General features: G+C 43.5%; 1 protein-coding gene across 1 annotated transcript in view; it reads right to left on the reverse strand.

The window, feature by feature from the left end:
• LOC147571917 (uncharacterized) overlaps positions 1-24,819 on the reverse strand; it is a 300,496-nt gene that overhangs the window by 163,708 nt on the left and 111,969 nt on the right. The gene's annotated exons all lie outside the window — the stretch shown is intronic.

The following is a 24,819-nucleotide window of genomic DNA, read 5'->3' on the forward strand; positions in this document are numbered from 1 at the left end:
AGCGTGAAACAGGGACCTTGGTCACAGACAGGCTCCCATGCATGTAGGGGAACGTGGAAGTGTGTGTTAGGAAAACACTGGACTGGAGACAAGAAACCTGGTATCCAATTCCTCTCTGCAGAGGCCAAGGTAAACCCACGAAGGGTTCTGTCTAAGAGAATCAGTGTTGACATGTGGTATAAGGGCCAGAGATTCCTTTGGGTGGTTTTCTGGAGCAGTCAGCAGTAAGAAATGCCCATAGAAGGATAGAAATTTTCTATCACCAAGGTTCAAAGCCAGAGATGCCAACTTCAACAGTCCAAGGGGCATGTGAAAAGCTACAGACTGGTGATGAAAATAAGGGAATCAGAGATTAAGTGGAGACCATAATACAACCTGGAGGAAAAGTAAGGACTGGATTAAAGCCTGGGGTGAGTGACAGATCATTTGATTTTCAGATTATCTGACGTTCATTTATGGTGATTATGGCATACCTGAGTTATTGTCCTCTCTTTGCAGATTAGCCTCCAAATCCTGATTCAGAAAGTCATTACACTCTGGTCACACCCTCCTTTCCTTCCAGTTTACCTGCACAACCAGCATGACTACACCTGTCCTGGGACCTCACCGGGACCTTCACCAACACCACTATCTCCATTGCCCCCCCTTTTTTACTTGTATTTCATGCTATATCTTCAATCACCTCCCCATCTACACACTCAGCATTGTTGCTTATTTGCCCTTTCTTCATCTACTCTCCTGTCAAACTCCCATCTATGGCCTCACTGCCTTCTTCATACCTTACTGAGGATCCAGAGGGGAAAACCACACAAGTGGAAAGACTAGTATCAATAAAAATTCATAGTCAACAAACTTAAATGGGAACCCAGAAAAAAAAAATCCGACAAAGGCAATATGACATGGGGCTAGACATGTATGTTTAAAAGCTCTAAAGGTTTGGGGCGCCTGGGTGGCGCAGTCGGTTAAGCGTCCGACTTCAGCCAGGTCACGATCTCGTGGTCCGTGAGTTCGAGCCCCGCGTCAGGCTCTGGGCTGATGGCTCGGAGCCTGGAGCCTGTTTCCGATTCTGTGTCTCCCTCTCTCTCTGCCCCTCCCCCGTTCATGCTCTGTCTCTCCCTGTCCCAAAAATAAATAAACGTTGAAAAAAAAATTTTTTAAAAATTAAAAAAATTAAATAAAAAAAAAAAGCTCTACTGTCTGATGTGACAGTAAAGTCTCTGTTATCCTCTCTCTCTTACCTCCTCTTTCTCTCTCTCTCCTTTACTCTCCCTTTCTTTCTCCCATCTCCTCCCCTCTCTCAAATAATCATAATAATCTGTGCCCTAAGTGACTTGGTGTTTGGGAGAAGCCAAGATGGCGGAACAGCATGGAAATTTTTTTTGCATCTTGTGTCCATGAAATGCATCCAGACAAACACTAAACCATCCTGCACAGCTAGAAAACTTATTTGAGGATTAACACAACAATCTGCACAATCTGAACCACAGAACTCAGCAGGTACAAGGCACAGAGTAAGGGAACTTGGGGAGCAAGAAGCTGCGAAGGGCAGGGAACTGTTTTTGCTTGCAGAGAGAGGACAGAGATGGGGGGAGAGTACAGGAAAAGCACACCACCCCCAAAAGCAGCTGGAGAGAAAGTGGAAAAGTGGAAACAGCCACAGGGGCTGAACTAAAAAGGGAGAAAGGAGGAAGGAGAGGGTTTAAATGCCATTAAGACTCTATAAGCAGGGGGAGTGCAGAGTATGAAACTTCATAGCTCGATACCTGGCAGTGCTCTGGTGGGAAGGGCAAATCCCCAAGAACAGAGTGAAGTCTGAGGGTCCTCAGGCCACATGGGGAGAGGTGGTTCCTCTGCTGGACATCTGGTTGAGGCTGTGTGACCCCCCCCCCCCCACCATAGGCAAAGGTGCCAGCAGACCCTGGAGAACAACCACATTTGCTGGTGCTGGATGTTAAGGGTGAAGCCTGGTGCCAGATGTGCGTTGTGATTTTCCATAATCTCTGAAACGCTGCTACACAATTGTGTGAACTTTTTCTGGGGTGGGCTGGCACCCAGCCACAGTCTCTGGACATCAGCAGCAGCACGGTTCCTCGAACATTGCTGGGTGTGGCCCTCCTGCAGAGGGGCAGAACAGGTCAAAAAGCCACAGACCCTCAGAAATAAGGGGTTGGGAAAAACAGACGCATCTGAGATAAAACTCAGGAGGGAAGTGCTGCCTGTGGCTTGGTCACAGACAGTGTAGAAGCGGGGAGTGGACAGACGCCAGAGAGAAAGGACGGATGCGCAATTTCTCATCGGAGAGAACAGAGTTCCGATACTAGAGACTAGGTAGCTGGGTGACGCCATTTTCACCACTCCCGCACATGCGCATACACGTCTACAAGCGCCACAACATTCCAGCGCAGTAAGCTAAGCAGCGCCATCTAGTGGAGAACAGAACCATTACACTAAGCCCCCCTCAGCCAACCTTGCTCTTCAGGAACACAAGTGTCTCCACCCGCTTAGTTTACGAACTATAAAGTACTTCATAGTTTGACTTCTAGGGAAAAGATGTAATTTCAATCATATTTCAGTCTGTGTGCTGGTAAATCTATTCAATTTTCTTTTTTTTTCTTTTTTTCTCTTTTTGGTTTCTTTTCTTTTTCTTGAAAACAGAAAGAGAAAAAAATTATTTTTACTTTCAATTTTTATTAAAAATATTTTTCTTTCATTTTTTTCTAACATATTTTTTACTTTCTGTAAAATTTTAAAAATCTATTTTACTTCCATCACTTTATTTTTTCTATTTCATTGTATTCATTTTTCAAATTTTCAAACATTTTCCTTTTTTTCTTTTTCTTCTTTTTCTTTTTCTTTTCTTTTCTCCACCCCCTTTTCTTCTGTAATCTATCAAGCTCCTTTCAACAACCAGACCAAAACACACCTTGGATCTAGCATCATTTATTTGATTTTGTGTGTGTGTGTGTTGTTTTTAATTTCTTAATTTTTTTTTTACCTTATTAATTCCTTTTCTGCCTTCAAAATGATGAAACAAAGGAATTCACTCCAAAAGAAAGAACAGGAAGAAACGACAGCTAGGGACTTAATCAACACAGATACAAGCAAGATGTCTGAACCAGAATTTAGAATCACGATAATAGGAATACTGGCTGGCGTCGAAAATAGATTAGAATCCCTCTCTGCAGAGATAAAAGAAGTAAAAACTAGTCAGGATGAAGTAAAAAATGCTATAACTGAGCTGCAATCTCGAATGGATGCCATGGTGGCAAAGACAGGTAAGGCAGAGCAGCAAATCAGTGATATAGAGGACAAACTTATGGAGAATAATGAAGCAGAAAAAAAAGAGGGAGACTAAGGCAAAAGAGCACGATTTAAGAATTAGAGAAATCAGTGACTCATTAAAAAGGAACAACATCAGAATCATAGGGGTCCCAGAAGATGAAGAGAGACTTGGTGTTTTAATAATCTCTATCTAGAGATAAGCACATAAGGAAGACAACTTTATGAAAGAAGAAGAGATAGTCACCCAAGTAGCAGTGGCACTCAAAAGCACTGGGGGGTCCCAGAGAGCCAGTGCCCTGGTGACTGCGGGCGGGAACACTAGCAAGAAGTAATGCCAGTTCAAAGTGTGCCACTGATTGGAACATCTCCAGGAACCCAAGCGACAGGGTCACATGATTGTTATGTCTCTGCATAAACCACTCGACTAGGACCAGCCCAGGGTAAAAACTACAAGTGAAGATTCAAGCAAATACTGGTTAAAAGTGGTTGAAATTAGGGGAAGCTGGGTGGCTCAGTCCATTAAGCATCTGACCGGCTCAGGTCATGGTCTCATGGTTCCTCACTTCGAACCCCACTTCGGGTGAATTTGAGACCCTCTTTGGGTGAGCTTGAGCCCCTCTTCAGGATTTTCTGTCTCTCTCCCTTTTTCTCTGCCCCTCATTCACTCACACATACACACACATACTCTGTCATAAATAAATAAATAAATAAACAAATAAATAAATAAATAAATAGTGGTTACAACTATTGAATGTTGGGAATTAACAAGCATTGGTGACACCCAGCTTAGATTGCACCATTTGGGGAAAGCAGCCTGTGTGGAGCCTCCCCAGAACAGAGTGGAGGCACACTCCCAATGCTCTCATGTCACTGTGGAGCAATGCGAGTCAGAGCCTGGCTCATTACATCTTATCAGGTGTCTCCAAAGCAGTTCCGTGATGTTCTGAAGAGTAAGATGTGGTAAAAAGAACTGAGCACAACTAAGAATACATACAAAATGCATATCCTAATCTGAACTGGACTAAGCCATTGATCAGATATATTCCAAGGATTGGGAATGGGAAAAGGGAAGCCTAGGATAACTTTAAGACTGAGAGGATCATACTGTGAAAAAATGGTGAGAAAAATACTTGGCAAACACTAAGAGGAGAGCAGAGAGCTCTCATGCCCCCAGTGAGGATTCTTAAACTCCTGTGGCCCCTTACTGTTTCTAACACTAGTCCCAGAATTAGGTGAAACCTGAGCCTTTTTCAGTCTATTAACCAGACCTCTACCCCTACCACCACCACCAATGATGATATCTGCTTTTTAGATTTTAGATTGTGTGCTCATGTTCAGTGTATTCAAAATCTTCTGAAGCAATATCCAACATACTTTCAGGAAAGAGGTTCAACTCTCTGGGTCCATTAACAACAGAAGCCAAAAAAGACTTTGCTTCTAACCCCTGGTCAATAACCAAGCCTTACCAAGGCTTAGCATCATATACCATATTGTTGCTACCATTTTTTGAACCTATGTTTGCACCAGGGTCTTTACCTACATTTTCTTCTTTAATCCTTACAACAACTTGATAAGGGAGGTACTATTATTGTCTTTGTTCTATAGATGAGGAAATGAAAACACAGAAAAAGTAAGTAATTTCCAGTACGTCACAGTAGTATTAAGTGTCAGAGTGGAGATTAAGACCCAAGTCTAACTGACCCAGTGTCCACCTTTTTTCTTTAAGTTTTATTTAGTTTGAGAGAAAGAATGTGTGTGCAAGTGGGGGAGGGGCAGAGAGAGAGGGACAGAGAGAATCCCAAGCAGGCTCTGTGCTGTTGGTGCAGTGCCCAACTTGGGGCTCCATCTCAGGAACTGGTGAGATCATGACCTGAACTGAAATCAAGAGTCAGGCAGTTAACCGACTGAGCCACCCAGGCACGCCCACCCCCCCCACCCCCACCCCCAGTGTCTGCCTTCTTAACTACAATGCCACATTGCCTCTAATCAGCCTAAACAATGTAAAAACCACATTGGAAGGGATACAGCAGCCCACACTAGGCAGCACCCTTTCTTGGAAAGTAACAGATCAGGGTAGCCCTAAAGCAGAGTTAAGTTGTAGTTCTATAAGGAGTCACATATGTTTGGCTTCTCTTATGCCTGCCTCTTGAGTTTGAGCTTTATAAAAGCCTGTGCTCTAAACTCAGAAGCAGTCAGAAGTGCTGATCTTTGATTTGTCTCAAAAGTTGATGTACAGGAGAAAGTGGTGAGAATAACAACAGCTCATAGTTTGGAGACATTAACCATGTGACAGGTGTTCTGCCACAGTTTACACATACTGCCTCATTTATTCTTCCAGCACCCCTGTGAAATTGGTACTTTACAAGCCCTGTTTACAGATATGCAGAGAAAATGGATATACAGCAAGGTTAATAACTTGCCTTAAGTCACGTAGCTAGTAAGTAAAACAAACAAGCAAACAAACAAACAAACAAACAAACAAAAACAATTGATTCCAGGGCCTGTGATCTTGTTCTTCCTTAGAAGTTTCTGGGGCCAATGCAAACTGGATGTTAAATGACACTTTTTCTGTTTTCAGCAAAGTTTCAAAATAGTCTCACATGCTCTGCAGGATCCCCTGAAACACTGCATTCTGTCACTTTAGCCCACCCTCCAGCTCCAGGCTGTGTAAAAGACACTCGGAAATTCTCTCAGGTTCGCACAGGCAGGCAATGAAGAACGCTTTGGATTGGGTCATTTCCCTTCCCTTTGAGTCACCCATCTATGGTAGAGGGCAAGGAGGTGATCCTGCCCTTTGCCATGTTAACCCAAGTGAGGGACCTTCAAAAGAACAATTTAGGAAGCAAAACAGTTACTCTTCAGGATTTGAAAGCTGCAAGGACCAGTCCCTCACTTGTAACTGAAAAGTCTACATGGGGAGAGTCTGGGGCTAGCCAGAGGGCCTCAGAAGCCATGTCCAGTGAGACAAATAACCTCTCAGGCCCCAAATAACCTCTATAGGGACTCTTGGGAGCAATAGTTAACATGGGATATTCACCACTCACAAAAGACCCCAAACCCTAAGACTTTCCCTGTCCCTTGTGTGTCCTCCTTGACCCTGATTACCAAACCTGGAGAAGCCCAAACAGTAGGTGCTGATAACCATGGGGAGGAAAGTTGGAACAAGAAAGAGAAGCCGGCTATCCTCACCTGGCCCAACCCAGACTTCCCAGCCTGAGGCAGGACCAAGCAGGAAGAAAGGAGGACTTTTAACTTACTTTTCCAAAGACAAGACCCCAAGACAATTAGGATGAGGTACGGTGTTCTTCAGCCCCAGACTGGAATAAGGTAATTTAGAATGAAATTCTGCTCACTCACTTGCTAGCCTGATGATTTGGCCAAGGAATGTAACCCTTAGTTTTCAGTGTCCTTGAACCAAGAAAAATGAGAAAATGGGTTAAATGGGATAGCGTGAGGGTTAAATGACATACTGCATGCCTTATCTCTGTTACATCTCCTGACGCATGGCAAGCAGTGAGTGAGTGATAGCTTCCGTCTGTCAGAAGTTTGAGCTGTGTTTTGCAGAACAGCCTGCATTGCAACACCAGTGTCACATGACACAATGATGTGGACTTTAGAGAAAATCAGGCCTGGGCTCGATCCTAGCTTTTCTGCTTATGAAGTATGTGATCTCAAGCATGTTATTTATTTTCAGAGACTTCGTGTTTTCATCTGGTTTTTTGTCTCTTATTCACTGTTGGTTTTTTTTTTGTTTTGTTTTTCCTTCAGAGCCTAGAACACTAGGCAGAAAGAAGACTCTCAATAAATATTTATTGAATGAATCAATCCTTCTGTAAAATGCTAATAACAATACCTATCTCGCACTGTGATTTGGAGGACTAGAGGACATAATGCGTTATTATACAATGGCATGTTAATTTTTGTCTTATTCTTGCTTCTCTTTTCCTTCCCTCTTTTCCCCTCTACCTTCTCCCATGTCCCAGCGCCATAACCCTCTGCCTTGGGCTTCCTGGCTGTAGAGGGACAGGACTTCTTGGGTTGCATGAGCTGTCCTGAAGACAACATACACAAAGGCCGGTCTAGGAGAACCAGATCCTTGGAGAGGAGCCACAGAAAAGAGATGGAGAGGAAGTAGATGCTCTGAGAGTGCCCCAACCCGAGGTACTGTGTAGACTGGAGCCTGGGGGAGAGCCAGAAATCTCCTTCCAAAGATGACAGAAGCCCTAATGGAGGTGCCTAATGGATGGGTGGGGATTTAACACCAAGGCTGGAGGTCTGGCAATGGCCCAGGGACTAAGCTGACAAAGAGAGATGACACACAAAATAAACAACTTTATAAAAATGGACCAAAGACCAGAAGTCCTTTCCTGGATAGTGCAAATCCTCAGGTTACAGTACTCCCCCAAGGGATAGGAAGAAGCCTGTTCCTCCCCAGCAAGAGGTGAAATTGAATTTCTCACCAACCCTTGATTGTCTGGGCCAACCCAGACACAATCTTATTTAATTAAAAAATATATAATGTTAGTTGCACATGAGTGTTGTAGAGCTAGTTCAATGGGTCCTATATATATGGACCCTGATATATGGACCATATATATATGGTCCTATATATATGGATTCCTGATCTAAGGTCTGGCACTTAGTAGAAACTTAACAGATACTAGTTTTCTCTTTTTACCGACCAGAAAATTCTGTAATGGTCAAATCTGTCAATCTTGGAAATGATGGAAGAAGTCTCCTGCTTAAACTAGGAGCCTCGTGTTTCAAAATAAAGAATGCCTACTAGCTTTACTCCTTTACAAAAACTTCCCAGTGTCTATAAAATACAGTGTTTGCACTTAATAAAGGCTCCATTCAAACATGCTGCTTGCCCAAATATTCATTCATTCATTTAACAAGTAATCTTTCAAGTGCCTGCTATATATATAGTCCAAGCACCAAGAAAGCTAAAATTTTTTGCCTAATTTGTGCACTGCTCTATTTAGTTACTTGTATTTAGTGGATATCAATAAATATTTGTTAAATCAATACTGAATAAGTGAGTGAATAAATGAACGCTGATGGTGAACAAAAGAAATAACATTCTTGTCTTTAATTATGGTTGTCTTCTTAGTAACAATAATAGCACATTTTTCTTCTCCATAACTCATAGATGATAATATCCTCCGAGATTCTATTCTAGATGCTATTCTAGGTTCTATTCTTCTCCTTCTACCCCGACTCCTGCCATCTACTCCTGCAACTTTAGCCATCATCTCTATGCAAGAAAATTTGTCTGATTAAGGGTCGATTTTTCTTTTTTCAAGGGAAAAGATAAATAACTTCTTTTCCATTATGTGAGTGAAACTAAACCACAGACACATCCTCAGGCTAAGGGTACAATTCAACCTCTACGTCACCAACTAATCTCTCAAGACACAGAGGACAAGATAGAAGATTCACAGACAGACAAGTTAGGATGGCACTTTCCCACCATTTCAAGTGAATTCAACTCATGCTGGTGGAGGAAAAAGGAGTTTCATGTGAGATTTTAGATGAGCAGGAAAGGAAGATGTCTTGGATTTGGCCAGAGAAGGAGAGGCACTTCTGTTAACAGTTCCAGGAGTATAACAAAAGCAGCCCAGCCAGGTTACCTATGTGCATTAACGTAGTTAATATGACCATCCTGATATTATTATTTACAACTTATAGAAAACGAAAGCCAAGGGGCGCCTGGGTGGCGCAGTCGGTTAAGCGTCCGACTTCAGCCAGGTCACGATCTCGCGGTCCGTGAGTTCGAGCCCCGCGTCGGGCTCTGGGCTGATGGCTCAGAGCCTGGAGACTGTTTCTGATTCTGTGTCTCCCTCTCTCTCTGCCCCTCCCCCGTTCATGCTCTGTCTCTCTCTGTCCCAAAAATAAATAAACGTTGAAAAAAAAAAAATTTTTAAAGAAAACGAAAGCCAAGGCATAGAGAAGCAGAATATCCCCGACGTTAATGGAGTCTGTAAATAGCTGCGTTGGACCTAGCTGAAGCCAAAGCGAAAGCTTTTGGCCACTACATCATATTGTCCTTGTAAATAGGAAGCAATATTTACAAGGCAAAGCCTCCAGACACAGGATTATCCCAGACATGCCTTGCCAAGACAGCCATTAGAAACAAATACACGTCTCTAACCCTGACCTCCTTCCTAAGTTCCAGAACATGTTTTTAACTGGTTTCTGAAGAATTTCACCAGATTGTCTCACCAGAATGCTCAGCTCAAAATGTCTGAAGATGAAATTATCATCTTGTCTTCCATACCCGTTTCTCTTCTGTTAATATCATCCCTGCTTTTTCATTCATACTGCCTGCAAATAGTACTGTATGCTTTTATTCTTGTTCACTCTATCCCAAATTATCATGTCCTATAGCTTTGACTGCTGTAATATCTTGAAAACAGGATCCCTTAATTCAATCACTGCAGCCTCAACCCTGGTTTCCACCCCTCACTGCATAGATGTTAGTCTTCCAACTGTTTATCCCACGTCATTCTCTCTCAGATCTATCCAGAAAACCTTTATTACAGTAGTTTCCCTGGAGCACAGTGCTAATCACATTGCTACCCTATTCAAAAATCAAACGTTCCATGATAGCCCTCCCCCTACAATTGCATACCAAATGACAAAGTCCCTACCTGCCATTTATCTCCTAGACAGCTCTCAAGCCCTTTCTCCTATGTCACCACAAACCATATGCTATCGCCAAGTGGCTTTCTTTGTATGTATATTTTATCTTCCTTCTTTTGTTCAAATGTTCTCATGTGCTCTCCTACCTACTGAATCCCCTTATCCTTCAAGACGCACACCAAAGGCAGCTTCCATGAATACTTTGAGCTGCTCTCTCCCATAACGCTGAAATCCCATAACATTTCTTCTCTTCTGAGCTGCGTTCCCTGTCGCCATTCCTGCTCTCTTCCCCCACTGTCGGTGCTGATCCTGATGCGGGGCTCCATCTCACGAACTGACCTGAGATGGAGGTCATGTGAGATCATGACCTGAGCCAAAACTAAGAGGCAGATGTTTAACCGACTGAGCCACCCAGGTGCCCCTGAAACATCAACTTTTACCTAAATTTCCAGTCTTCCTGCCTGTCCTGCAGATTTTCGAATTGCCAAACCTCCATAATCATGTAAACTAATTCCTTAAAATAAACTTCTTTCTCTCTCTCTCTCCCTCCCTCTCCTTCTCTTCCTATTGGTATAACTTATTAAGCATATCTATATTTGTTTCTCTGAAGAGCCCTGACTGAGACTTCCAACTCAGAGCATGTGATTAGGACACATTTCATTCTGTTTTAAATCCAACCACTTCTGATCCCTATTTCCATTTATCTCAATAATGTGTGTCCTTCCTCAGTACAAAGTGCCACTGCCACCCCAGCTACAAGATAAGTTGAGAACTCCAATGGGCTCAAAAACTGTGCCTATCTTTTGAAGAACCCCCTTCTCTGCATCACGGGGTCTCTGCCAAAGACAAAAAAAAGAAGAAGAAAGAAAGAAAGAGTGCCCTTAACCAGGAATTCTGGCAATGCCGAGCAGTCCTTGTCCACTCCTGCTCATGTTCTGATGACAAGGAACTCACTACTATGAGAGTATTTCCTTGGGTGCAGGGAAGGGCTGGAGCATCATTTCTTCCTCATCTCATGGTCAGCAGTGCTCACAGCACACTGCCCAAAGCCATCACCTGACCACCTGTTGTTTACTGAGCTCTTCAGGCTTACACACACACACACACACACACACACACACACACACACACACACACACACACACTCCTCCTTGGTCAGGAGCTGTTCTAGCATCAGCCATACCCTGATGCTCTGTGTCCATTTCTGGTGATGATGTTGGCCTTGGCCACCACTCTGGACTTCCCTCCTCCTTAAAACGAGTTTCCTTGAGGACTTCAATTATAAACAGCTGCCCTCAATCATGGTCACTTTGATCCATCTGACATGTTATGGAGGATCAAACCTCAAATGAAAGGTATTATCTATTCCCTTCTTCCAAGAGCCCTCCTTGGTTCCTACCCAAATTTGCCTTACATCTGCATAACTAAAAGCCACCACAAAGTTGGCCCTTTTCAAATCAGAGAGGGTATACACCAAAGTAAACTAGTGTTTTCACCTCTAGCTACCAATAACTCATTCATGGCATTTGTTTTTGTTTTAAAAATCGTTTTGAGTACACTCACCCTGCACCTCTATCAGTTACTTCTTGGGAAACATATCTCAAATGGATCAGTGAATTGAAGAATCAGTTCTCCGGTGGTCCATGCATTCTGTCTTTTCCTGTCAATCAGACCTCAGGAATTTCTCCTACTGTATTTTATGGCATTGATATTTAATAAAAACACATTGCAACCTCACACTTGGCATGTAGATGTTGTGTGTGTGTGTGGTCCAAGGCCCTTTGAAACCCAGGCAAGGGGCTCTATACTTAATCTGTTAAGCAACGGGTAGCCATTGGACTTGAGCACTTAATTTCAAAGGAATAAAAGACTAACTCTTCACTTTATCAAGGCTACAAATTTGGCATCCTATATACTGGGAACTTTTAGAGCAAGGGATAGCTGTGTGAACTTTTTTTTTCCTTTACGAGACGACACTGGTAAGTATTTCACACCTCCAAGGCAGGATCAGAGTTTCTATAAACTGCCGTAACAAACAATTGCAGACTGGAGAATTTTCAGATACCCCTTACTTTTGCAAATCACATTTTAAAAGGAGAACATTTGCACAGTCAAGGTGCAATCCCATGGAAATATCCCTCATGCTCAGTTTTTCAGAACAATTGTTTCTCCGTTGTTGAACTGGCACCATCTGCAAAATATGTCATCTCAAACTGCACAATAGATGCAGGTATTAATTAGCCAGGCTACTCATCCCGACTTGTTTAGACGAATCTAGCAATGGAGCAGCTTCCGTCTGTTGGGTTTTTCTTAAACAACTAACAGTGAAACAAGAACTTGTTGTGACTAGTAAATCCCCAAACACAATTTGCGCCTAAGAACGAGATTCTGCCTTCCCTGAATGCAGGCCCCTGCTCACAAAGCTCAGCCCACAGCCAGCTCTGCCTCCAAAGGTACTTTGAAGAAAGGTCTTTCTGTCTCCTCGCAGCAGAAAATCAATACTGCACGCTGGAGGGGAAGATGGAGAGTTAAAACGTCCTCTTCACGCGGGTGAGTAAACACCACCCCCGTGCTAGGGATGGTGCAGCACAGAACTGCAGGCTGCAGGACAGACTGCAGATAAAAACCCTTCTCCGGACAAAGTGGCAAGGGGGATGCTCAGCCCAAAGCTGGCACGGCACAGCCTTTTGCCTCGTATCGTTTCTGTGCAACTGCAAATCAGTGTGCGCCTGCAAAATTGCATAATGTGCCATTTACCCAGCTGTTATTCCAGCAAATCTATTCTTTGCACACCGATTTGCCCGCCTGCCTAATAAATCCACAGGAAGGGGAGGGAGGGAGAAGCAAAGTTTGCACCCTGACAGTGTGTTCTGGGCCTCTCCTTCATCTCAAACTACCTGCCCCTCCCATGCTTAGAGAAAATCATAGGCCTCAAAGCTCCAATGAATAGGAGATTTGCGTGGGTCTTTCTATACACGGCTCTCACCACTTTCTGGGAGAGATACATGGTTTTCACGCCCTTTGTGACGTAACCTGGTTATGTCTCCTCCCGAGGTCTAAAACAAAGGTTCCTTTCCTCTGGGCTTATCCCTTGCCGCTCTCCTGTTTTTCCTGAATTGCTCTGGTATTTCTGGCTTCTCCCCACATTGAGTCAGACCCGAGTATGGGTTGCAGAAAGCTTCTAACATCGTCACTAAATACTAAAGGTAGGCAGGCTCCGGCAGCTTTTAGCAGCCCACATCCTCAGGCTAGTATTTTTCCGCTACAATGATGATAAAAGGTAAGTATGTTCCTTTGCTGGGAACCGTCTAAAAGCAGAGCTTTGAAAACACAAAACATTGCTAGCTCCCAGGGATGAAATTCACATTTTTCTTTGTGGCACCACAAAGCTCTTCAAGAGCCAGGTAGAAGGGAGCCCTAATTACTCATGGCACTCCAGATGAGCTGTGAGAAGCACAAAAGGGAGCTGGGGCATAAAGATGAGGGACGCGAACGGAGTCCAGGGTGAATCAAGTCAGAATCAGCTGTTACTGCCTTTTTCCACCAGAACTCCATGAGCCCTGCTCAAGGGAACCACTGACTTGTTTTTGTTTATCTTTCTCACGATTAATTAAACCAGAATGCAGAAGAATTTCTAAACTATTCATCTCTCCTAATATTTAACTATGCATGTACATGTACTGTTTAGGTTATAGTATGTAAATTAAGGGAGATGCACACGTGTACTTGATTTACACAATAGACATGTTTTTGGAAAAGTGGACGCATAATATTCCTATAAATCAAAGCCCTTGGAGGATCCATTTTTAAAAAACTGATTGTATATCTATTTATAAAACACAGAACATTTCTGATAATGTGCTTTTTTTTCATGCATCCCACCCAAGATTCTCTCATTTTAAAATGAGCATAGTAGTGTATTTCCTCAAATAGAAAATTCTGAAAAATTTTCTAGATTCCCTGCCCTCTATTGCAGTGCTCAATAAGGCTAGACTTTGAATAATTTATTATTCAAAATTCTAGAATAATCCCAGCCATAACTCCTGCATTCTACACAAGCCCTTTAGTCTCACATGCTCAGGAAAATGCAGTGACCCCACTTTAGAGTGGAGCATATCTTTATATAGCCGTCCTTGCAAGACCCTTGACTAGAATTGCCCTCTCTCTTAAGGCACAAATACAAATGTGGGGAATATCTGAGATACCACATACCCTCTCATCCTGATCACTCAGCAAGCCTCCCTTTCTCTATCTCTCTCTCTCTCTTTCTCGCCAGAATATAGATTTTAATCCACTTTCACAGTGAGTTTTGTAACAATTAGAGCTTCCTAAAAATGAAACACACTTACTTTTGAGCAACTTTCTTCTCAGTGAGGATATTCTGGTACAATCTGCATGACCACTCATCAGGTACGTTGCCAAAGGACCTTAGAGGTTGCAGTTGCTATTAACAAACCAGAAAGATTACTTTTTTAAGTGTGTGTGTGTGCATGTGTGCATATATATTTTTTTTTACTGTGGTAAAATACACCTAACATAAAAATTAGCATTGGCGACATTTAGTACATTCACAATGCTGTGTGATACCACCACTGCCTAGTTCCAGAACATTTTCATTACCCTAAAAGGCAATCTGTACCCATTAAGCAGTCACTCTCTATCCTCCCTCCCTGCCTTCCCAGCCCCTGGCAACCAGTAATCTGTTTTGTATCTATCTCTAGGGATTTGTCTGTTCTGGATATTTCATATAAATGGAATCATACATTATGTGGCCTTTTGAGTCTGGCTTCATTCTCTCCGCATCGGCAACCCTTCTGGGTACAAATCATCTCTAGTTAATTGCTTTGAGATCCATCTTTCATTTCCATACTCTCTGTTTCCTTCCCCCCGCGCTGGTCTGTGCTGTTTGCATCTTATACGGTGTGAAATCACTGTCCAGGGATTGCCACCCCTTGGAGTGCCCCAGGGACACCTTGTTTGGCGGGGGGGAGGGACCCAGGGACACCTTCTTTGGGGGGGGGGCTTGTCTGTGAAGAGGGAAGAGGAGCAAATCACCCTCAAACTTTTCCAAAGGTTTTCATATTTTAAAATAAAATGTGAGAGGTGCTTTTTGCCTTCTTGACAAATTTAAGTGATAATTAGCTGGCAGCAGAGAATCTCCCCTGACGTGTCACAGTGTGCTTGTACTTAACAGAGCCACCCTCAGATCTGCACCCCAGATTAGCTCCAAGTAGAACACTTGCTTATGGCCAAAGAGCCATCACTGCTCACCTCAGTGCTGACATTCATCATTAGGCACAGTACGCACATCATACCTGCACTTGCTTCGGATTGACAGAAGCAACACCAGAAAAAGCAGACTGTGGTGTGCTGGGGGGTGAGCTGGACTCCAGGAGAGATCCACGTTTGGATAGTACGGCTGCCATTTATGAGCAACATAACCAGGGCCAGTCATGGAACAGGCTGAGCCTCCAGTTTAAAGGGAAGGTTGTTTGAAACAGTGACTAATCTTATCAGGTTGTTGCCAAGATCAGAGCCAAGAAGAACAATCACATACCTGTTCCCCAAAAGTCCACTAGCATGTAAGCATCATGAAAGTCGGAACTTTGCCCTGTCTTCTGCTTCCATGCCACTGCATCACTCACGACATGGTAAACACTTGGTAAGATTTTAAAGAATTAGTGAAAGAAAAAATACTGTTATCATCAGTAACCAAGGCCACACAATTAGCCTCTAATGAGCATCATTTACAGGCAACTATCCAGATTATTGGCATGCATCGTAGCCAAGTTGTCACAAGGTAGGTTTTACCCCATTGTATTTCTTGGAAATGATACTAGACTGGGAGATGAAATGAGAAACATTGTTCTGCTAATGTAGAGAACAGGAAAGAAATCATGACTTTAGTTGGAGATGGGCTCTTGTCAGGAGCCTAAGAAACCTCACTCAAAATTTACTCCTCCCGGTTCCTTCTTCCTGGTTTCTACTCAAACTATGATTATGCTTTTATTTCATGCTCAGCACAAAGCACATTTACTCCTGTGTGTGTAACCTTGGGAATGTTGTGTTTTCTAATCTGGAAGTTTTTCCCGACTGAAACTAGCTAACTTCCTCCTCTGCCCCTTTCCTTCCTTCCTTTCCTTCCTTTTATTCCCTTCTTTCTTCTTTCTTCATTGTTTTGATAGTATTTTTTTTTGTTTTTAAACAAACTTTTTATGGCACAGAGATAATATTTTAATGTAAATGCCTAGATATTATTTCAACCACAACTACTTCCAATTTTAACATCACATTAAGAATTTTTTTTTTAATGTTTACGTATTTTTGAGAGAGAGAGAAAGAGAGACAGAGCACGAGTGGGGAAGGGGCAGAGAGAGAGAGAGGGAGACAGAATCTGAAGCAGACTCCAGGCTCTGAGCTGTCAGCCCTCAGGACCCCCGCCGCAAGATCTTGACCTGAGCTGAAGTCAGATGCTCAACGGACTGAGCCACCCAGGTGCCCCAATGTTACATGTTTTAAATAGATATTTTGTCACACAACCACAACACTGTTACTATACCTAACTAAATAATAATCTCTCTTTTCATCTGATGCTCACTCCATATTCTAATTTCTCTAAATGAATCCAAATGTCCTTTACAGTTTGTTTAATTCAAGGTCCACTTGCGACCTTCAATGTATTGGGGATTGGAATTCTGTGTTTCTTGGCTTTAGTGCAGCTAGCACCCACTGCTTGGTGGGCACTCAGTGAAGTGGGTTGTTTGTTTGTTTATTTGTTTGTTTTCTGTGGGCCAGACATTTACTGAGCCAAACGTGCCAAACAATGCCTTAATTGCTGGTGACGCCATATTAAAACATAGTTTTTGTCCTCAAAACTTCAAAATTTAGCTGAAACAAAATGAATGTTGAAGTAAATGAATGAAGACAGGCAAGGTAAATTTATCGGGCCAGTTAGTGTCTGCTGTTTTTCCTTCAGAGAAGGGCTTTGGGGTGGAGTTTCATACATTTCCCTAACAGCAGCATCATTTCATTATTTCATACAGTGAAAAACACTAAAGATCTAAAGTTCCATTATATATGAACACTTCAGGAAGTTTGCTGAACGCAAGTTATTTTTTGTTGGTGGTCCAGAGCTACTCTTTATGTTCTATTTTCAGAAACTGGATATTTAAATAGTCGGTCGCCCTGCTCAATGGCAAAACAACCCATTATTCAGTGGCTTTCTGTCCTCTATAAGATAAAAAGGCCCCTCCTTAAGCACTCCACCAGACCCCATCTAATGCAGCCTTGCCTCCTTCTCCAGGGTCATCTCTTGCCTCACATCTTAGGCTCCACCAAAACCAAACAGCTAATGTCACCCTGCGGAAGTCCGCCCATATTCACCCCATAGCTCATGTCTTTGCCCTCCTCCAGGCCTCTGCTCATGCCATTCCTCTGCAAAGAATGTTCTACCTGCCCTTTTCCTTTGCTTTCTCCCCTTTGCTCGGCCCCTACACATCATTTAAAATTCAGTTCAGCTGTGCCTTCCTCCAGAAAGTCTTCCAGACTCCCTCTAGACTTGGTTGGATACCCCTCTTTGGGCTTCTTGGACACCACATATAAATCTCATTTAGCACATAGCACTCTGTGCTGAAACAATCTGCTGTCTGGCCTCTCTCTCCTTCCCTCCCCCTAAACCAGACATGACCCCATCCAGGGCCAGAACTATGTGCCATGCATCTCAGTTTCCCCAGGCAGAGCTGAGGCAATAGGAAGTCCTTAAGAATTCCTTAGACGGAGGAGTGCCTGGGTGGGTCAGTCAGTTAAGCATCCAACTTAGGCTCAGGTCATGATCTCACGACTGATGAGTTCAAGCCCTGCGTCAGGCTCTGTGCTAACAACTCAGAGCCTAGAGCCTGCTTCAGATTCTGTTTCTGTCTCTCCTTACCACTCCCTGACTCATGGTCTCTCTCTCTCTCTCTCTCTCTCTCTCTCTCTCTCTCTCTCTAATACCAATAAACATTAAAAAAAAATTTTTAAAGAATTATTTACCTAGAATTACTGGAAGATGACAACAGGAATAAAAGAGACAGTTACACAATTTTAAGAGATAAAAATCATGATGTTCTTTTCAATCTCTTTGTGATGTTGGAGCTGGAAAGGTGTAGGGGAATGTTCTAGTGTCACTCTCTCATTTGGCAGTTGAGGAAACCACAGCTGTGAGAGAACATGGTCACGAGTGTTCATGGACAACCAGTGTGCCACTCCAGGACCCAACAGGAAAGAGACAACATGCTTGAATGAGATAATTCCAGGATGGTGTGTTTGTTTTACAAAAGGGTTACTTACAAAGGTAAGGATGGGTGGGATGGGAACCACAGAGATAGCTCAGTAACCTCAATCTAGAACCAGCAAAGGAGCTGTTAACCATTCCTAGGGCTGGAATGACCAACTCATCCCCATTTGCCCAGGATTGTGTTGGTTTGAGAACTCAAAACCCCATGTCCTGGGAATACCCTCAGTTCCTACAAACCAGGAAGATTGATCACCTTACCCAGTGCTCGGGTAGGAAGGAAGTGACAGGTTATTAAAACCTGAAAAGAAAGACAGTCCCCTTAAGAGAAATCAGTGATCTTCAGACAAGGCCACGTTTAACCCAAAGTAACCTCACAGGGAGGAAGGCAGGGAACAGGAACCCTGCCTTCATTCTCCTCCCTTTTTCTAACCTCCTACAGAGGCTCTGCATGGGGCTTCCCATGAGCCAGAATCAACCAGAACCCAAGTCCACACTGCCAGCCTCCCAGGACAAAGAGCAGAACGGGGAAAAGTGGAAGGTGCCCCTGGAGCAGGAAAGGATCCCAGCTCAGCCCTCAGGCACACAAAACAGCCTGAGGGAGATGCCCAACCCTCCCCCACCAGGAGAGACTCACAAGTCCTGATGCAGGTAACAAGATGGTATTACACAAATCTGTAAACCCTTTCTAGGATTTCCAAACATTTCCAACAAAATGGAGGTGGAGAGAAAGTGTGCCTTTAAATTCTTCCACCCCCTTCTGGCTCCCATCTCTTCTTCAGTCTGCTGCCTCCTTACCAATCCACAGATGTCATCTCTAGCCCACAACTGCGCAGACCCAAACCCAAAATGCAGCTCCTCCCTCAAATTCCACGAAAAGCATCCACTCACAGTGGGTGGATTTTGTGTTTATTAGATTGCATTGGAGACTTAGAGGTAGTCCAAAGAAGAGTTTACATCACAAAGAACGTCAAGTTCAACAAGACATCCGTGTACTTGGAAGCCCTTCCAGCCCCTCCAGCCATGTGGGATGCTTCAAGGGCTACCTAATGCTCTGTATTTCTTCTACCTCACACCGAGTCCCCCTGCCTCTCCCTCATCTTCCCCCTTCCTCTCATACCCTTATACCACAGCACAAAAATGCCTCACTGGAACAGTTTTCCATTTCCTTCTGGGCCTTTGTAGAACCAGTCAACACCCAAGCCCTCTAGCTCCCTCACCTTCTTCCCCAGGACACATTCTGGCTGCTACAGCCAACTCCCTTCCAATGATAAATTCTGCTGTCAGCTGTCCGCTGAGAAGTTTTCAACCTCCTGTTGTACATTATTCTAGAGAAAGCAGTTGATGTTAGTATAATCCATTGAGAAGTTTATTAATCAACTTGCATAAAAAGGCCTGCATCAATGGCTTTCTTGTCTCGTGGAATTCAATTCTTCCTCTGAACATGTCACAGTGCATTACCCCGCTCAGAGTTAGCATATTTAAGCATCTTGTGGTTGCTGGAGTAGCACAGCCATGGCATACTGAGCTCATCTTTTTCTGTCAGAGGCTGATTCAGTCAGCTTAGGATCTCAGCTCTTTAAAATTACATCGGGACGAATCTTGCTGCATACAAGCTGCTAGCCCAAGCATAATTTTGATTCCCAGATCCTACAAGGTTCTGTATGTTAAAGAGTTATATTCAACATGCTATTGCATGCCTAGACCTTTTACCAACTCTACGTTTGCCCTTAATGTAGGAGCAGTTGTGAACAAAAGGCCAAGTCCTTTCAAGAGTGCTCAGAATGTTAGAGAGAGAGAAGCTTTCTTTTCAGTACTTGCTAGACTTGACACAGAGAGCCAAGGGAAGTGGATGAATCTGGCTCAGAGCACTGGGGAGCTGCTTCCAGTTTATGCTGGTTTGTTTTGTTTTGTTTTTTGTAGATAATAAGAGAATGCACCACTCACAGCTTGACTTCAAGGTGGCGAAGAATCCAAAGGACTCTGAAAGGTATGGGGACAAATTAAATTGTTAATAAGTCACTTAAGTCACAGAGTATGAGATTTACAAGCCTCTGCATATAATCCAGACTTAAATGTTATATAGATATTTTCATCTTAAAACTTACACTCAGCCTTAGTTCTGCTATCTTATTTGCTGGATTTGGTCCATTTTCAAGGTTCTTACCAATTAAACATAATTTGAAATTATGTCTCATCCTATATGATTACCCACACATATTATTGTGCAGTTGCAAAAGTATTTTGTGTTTCTTTAACTTTAAAAACTATATATACAGAGTTAGTGAGGCATAAAGGAACAGAGTTCTGCTAGACAGCGTCCCCAGGCTCTAGCATTAGCTCTGTTAACGAGTGTGTGAACTTTGGTGACTGAATTTTAGTGTCTGTTGAATTGCTATTAGCTGTAAGATTATCAAAACACCACCAGAAATACCCACCACCAAGGAAACAATAAGTATCCTTATGGTTTAAGCCCCTTTCAGCTGAGTTTTCTATTAGGTCAAAGTGCTAGATCTGGGGTCTCTGCAATTCTCTTGAGGAGAGAGCTTTCCCTCATGGTCACAAGATGGCTGCCACAGCTGCACTCATCCCACATAGCTATAGTTAAAGGCAGGAAGCAGGTAGGTCGTCAGGGCTGTTAGAAAGCACTGTCCTCGTACACCACCCTCTTATTCTCAGTGTGGAAAAATTTCCTCCCAGAAACCCTGCCACCCCAGTACATTCCTTTTACCATTTCATTGGCCTAAACAAGGTCTAATTTCAAGGAAGGCTGGGAAAGTGGCTAGTTTTATCAGGCTTTATAATGGCAGACAGACACGAGACAAGGTATGTAGATATAGCTGGGACAGTGACTGTTCCTGAAAAACTCCTATTACCAAAAGACCCCTTTTGAGAAAATTAAATATAGAGCTGCTATATTTAAACCTCTATCAGAGCCTCATGACTCTGTAATAATATGGAAGTATATAATAAATCAAGCAGTATCCTGCATAATTCAAATGGTGACTATAAGGAAAGCCTTCTATAGGGAAATAATTTAGAAAGAGAGTCAGAAAATGGAATACGGGAGAAGATTCAGAAGTGCTTCAAGTTGCCAACCAAATGATACCCTGGGCCTCTCACCCTCCAGGAGCTCACTTACTAATAAATCACAAGTGGAAGACGGAGCAGCCATCTCTCACAGAATCATAACATGCCCTGAATTAGGATTAGCTTGTCCTGGTGAATCTAAATTGGACCACAAACTGGTAAAAGTCTTTGTGTCTTTCTTTTCAGACATCTCCCTGCCCTCCCAGCAGCCACTCCTGAGTCCACTTTCTGAACACAACCCCAGGGGGATTTGGTGTTTAAAGCTGAATTAGTCAACACAGAAATTTAGCTCCAGCTTAACTGAAAGCATTTGGTAACTTGTAGAGACACGCATCATGAGAGAAATGTCACCAACTTGGCAGACATAAATGTCTGAAAGAAAACATTCCAATAGAATGTACTGAAACACACAAAATCCAAGCGACATGCCAGGCTTTCCGAAGCAATCCAAGCACATCAAGGGGGTGGGAAGATCAGAGAGATAAAAAAGATTCAGATACCTAAAATTAAGTTCCAAATTAGTGCTTCTACATTGGTGCATGCCTCATCTAGGGTTATGGGAAATGTGACATCTGTGCTAAGCGAATTTAGGTTAGGTATTCGTTAAATGCTGATTGACTGGTGATAGAATGTTTTTCTACCAAGAAATATACGTTAGCTTCCTGACTTGCTCATCGTGATCAGAGATCAAGCCAATCTAATCCAGGTATATAACATTTTCCCCTGAGGTTTAACAGCTGCATACACCTGCTGTTCATTGAGCTAATGGACATGAAATCAGAGAACCACCAGAGGCCTGTCCTTTGCTTTCTTTCCTGGAAACTGGTTGGAACATAGAAAATTCAAGCCAAAAGGTGAGCATATACAAGACTGTAAGGCACCCACCTTAGAGGCAGGGATGAGCCAAGGAGACAGCCTTGTGGAAGAAGTGCAGTGATCCCACCAGGCAGGAGTGCCATGGCCAGCACCCCACCCCCACCCCCCGGGATCCTGGGACTTTCCAAGAAGGGTGCATGCAACACAGAACCTCTGGCTACCCCAGGGCTCAGCCCCACTGGGAAACTGCTGAGAGAGGAGCTGCTCCCAGCCCAGTCCAAACAGAGTGCCGACCCTCCACCAGTGGTTCTCAACTAGGGACATCTGGCTCCTCGAAGGGACTATCTGGCAGTGCCTAAAGATGTTTTTGGCTTCCACAACTGGGGTGGGGGACACTGCTGGCACCTCGTGGGTAGAAGCTAGGGATACACTCGTAGATTGTCACTTAAAATATCTAGTTGGTATCTCAAACTTAGCATGTTTAAAACTGAACTCCTGATTGCCCCAACAGTTAACTCCATCCTCTTAATTGTTCAGACCAAAAATGTAGGTGTCCTCCCTGACTTCCCCTTTCTCACATTCCACAGTCAACAGATCAGTAAAAATATCCAGAGTCGGACCATTTCTTGCCTCCTCCTCCATGCTAATCCGAACCAAGCTACCATCAGTTTTTTCCTAGATTATTGCAGTAGTTTCCAAATGGCCTCCCCACAGCTGATTTTCAGCAGATCGGCCAGAGTGGTCCCTTAACAAAATAAGTCACGTCTTATCCATTCTTTGTTGGAGTCCCTGCAATGCTTCCATCCCGCTCAGATAAAACTACAGTCTTTCTAGCACCCTCTGAGGCACAACCTGTCCTGTCCTTCCCTCATCTCTTGGGCCTTCTCTCTCACTTTCCTCCTGACTCCACCCTTCTCCAGCCTCTCCAGCCACCCTACCATTCCCAGCAGCCTTTGCATCCGCTGCTCCCCTACTGGAACACTCCACTCACATCAGCCTCAAACATCACCTCCTCTCTATTCTATTTAAAATCACCTCCTCCTTGGGGCGCCTGGGTGGCGCAGTCGGTTAAGCGTCTGACTTCAGCCAGGTCACGATCTCGCGATCCGTGAGTTCGAGCCCCGCGTCGGGCTCTGGGCTGATGGCTCAGAGCCTGGAGCCTGTTTCCGATTCTGTGTCTCCCTCTCTCTGCCCCTCCCCCGTTCATGCTCTGTCTCTCTCTGTCCCAAAAATAAAAAATAAACGTTGAAAAAAAAAAAATTTAAAATCACCTCCTCCCCTACCCCACCTTCACTTTTGCCCTTCTCTGCTTTGTTTCTCTCCACAGTAATCCTTTGTAATCTGACACACCACTTGTGTTACTTAACTACCGTTTTGATTCTCTTCCTGACTAAAATGAAAAACAAAACAAAACAAAACAAAACAAACCCAACTTTATGAAGGTAAGACTTTTGGTCTTTTTTGTTCATGACTTTATTCCCAGCAACTACAACAGTGTTTGAGGCATAGCAGGTACTCAAGAAATACCTGTTAAGTAAATGAATGAACGAATGAACCAGTGAATGGACTGTCAGAACACACACAGGTCTTCCAATGATAAATAATAATTCTTGGAGGGATGATCCATTTAATAAAAGAGAGGGACAACTCCTCACTCATGTAATCTAATGGGTACAGTCTTCCCACCTGAGCGTGGATACACTCGTTCACACTCGTTTGCACAGCTGCCTTCCTTCCCCTGTCCTGGTTCTATGTCCCGGAGCCTGAAGATACATAGACAACCAGTCCTGTTAGAATACCTGTCCAACAGAAACTTTATCCTCTACCACCTTTATCTGCAGAAAGAACTGGTGCAAATTCTTCAGTAGAGTGCTCTCTCCACCTGTCCCCAAAACCTTTGTGAGCAGAAGGGCTGTAAGGTACGAATTTATTTTTAGCTTGTCCAGAGAAAGCGTTCAAGGTGTTGGGAGGGAAGGAGGGCTCTTCTAGATGCATATCATTTGGCTACAGCTCTGTTTAGATCATGTATTTTAAATTTTGTTTATTTTACGTTTATTTATTTTTGAGAGGGAGGGGCAGAGAGAGAGGGAGAGAGAGAATCCCAAGTAGGCTCCACACTGTTAGCACAGACCCCAAGGCAAGGCTCAAGGTCACAAACCATGAGATCATGACCTGAGCCGAAATCAAGAGTCAGGTGCTTAACTGACTGAGCCAGCCAGGCACCCCTGGATCATGTATTTTAAATACATGTCCCAAGAGTACACTTGGTTCAATCCAAACAGGTAGACTGTGTGTCCTGAGGTCTGTGTGGTTCTGTATAGTTATTTAGATCTTGCATTGAAGTTCCTTAATCTCTCAGAGCCTCTGTTTGTTCATCTGCGATAATGAAATGGTAATATTATCTTAGTCCCTGCCTGGATTGGAGATGGTACTGTCCAGACTGAGCCTTACTTTATTTCTTTTAGTGCAGAGAGAAGGAAGCCATAGGACTCCAGGGGCCAGAAATCAGTCAAGAAAATTTTCTCTTTCTTTATTTCCTGTCCAAGAAAATGCTATAAAAATTCAGATGTTACCCTCCCTGTTCCTATCTCTCTGCCAAAGTTGGAATACTTTGCTGTCTAGCAGTCCCAAGCCTCTGAACTGGAACAGTTCACTTGGTCAGAAAGAAGAACCCAGAGGAGTTTGCCTGCAACCTTCAGACACCGCAGACATGA

Source organism: Puma concolor, chromosome F2 (assembly GCF_028749965.1).
Source record: "Puma concolor isolate L17-30 chromosome F2, mPumCon1.1.hap2, whole genome shotgun sequence".
Classification (NCBI taxonomy): domain Eukaryota; kingdom Metazoa; phylum Chordata; class Mammalia; order Carnivora; family Felidae; genus Puma; species Puma concolor.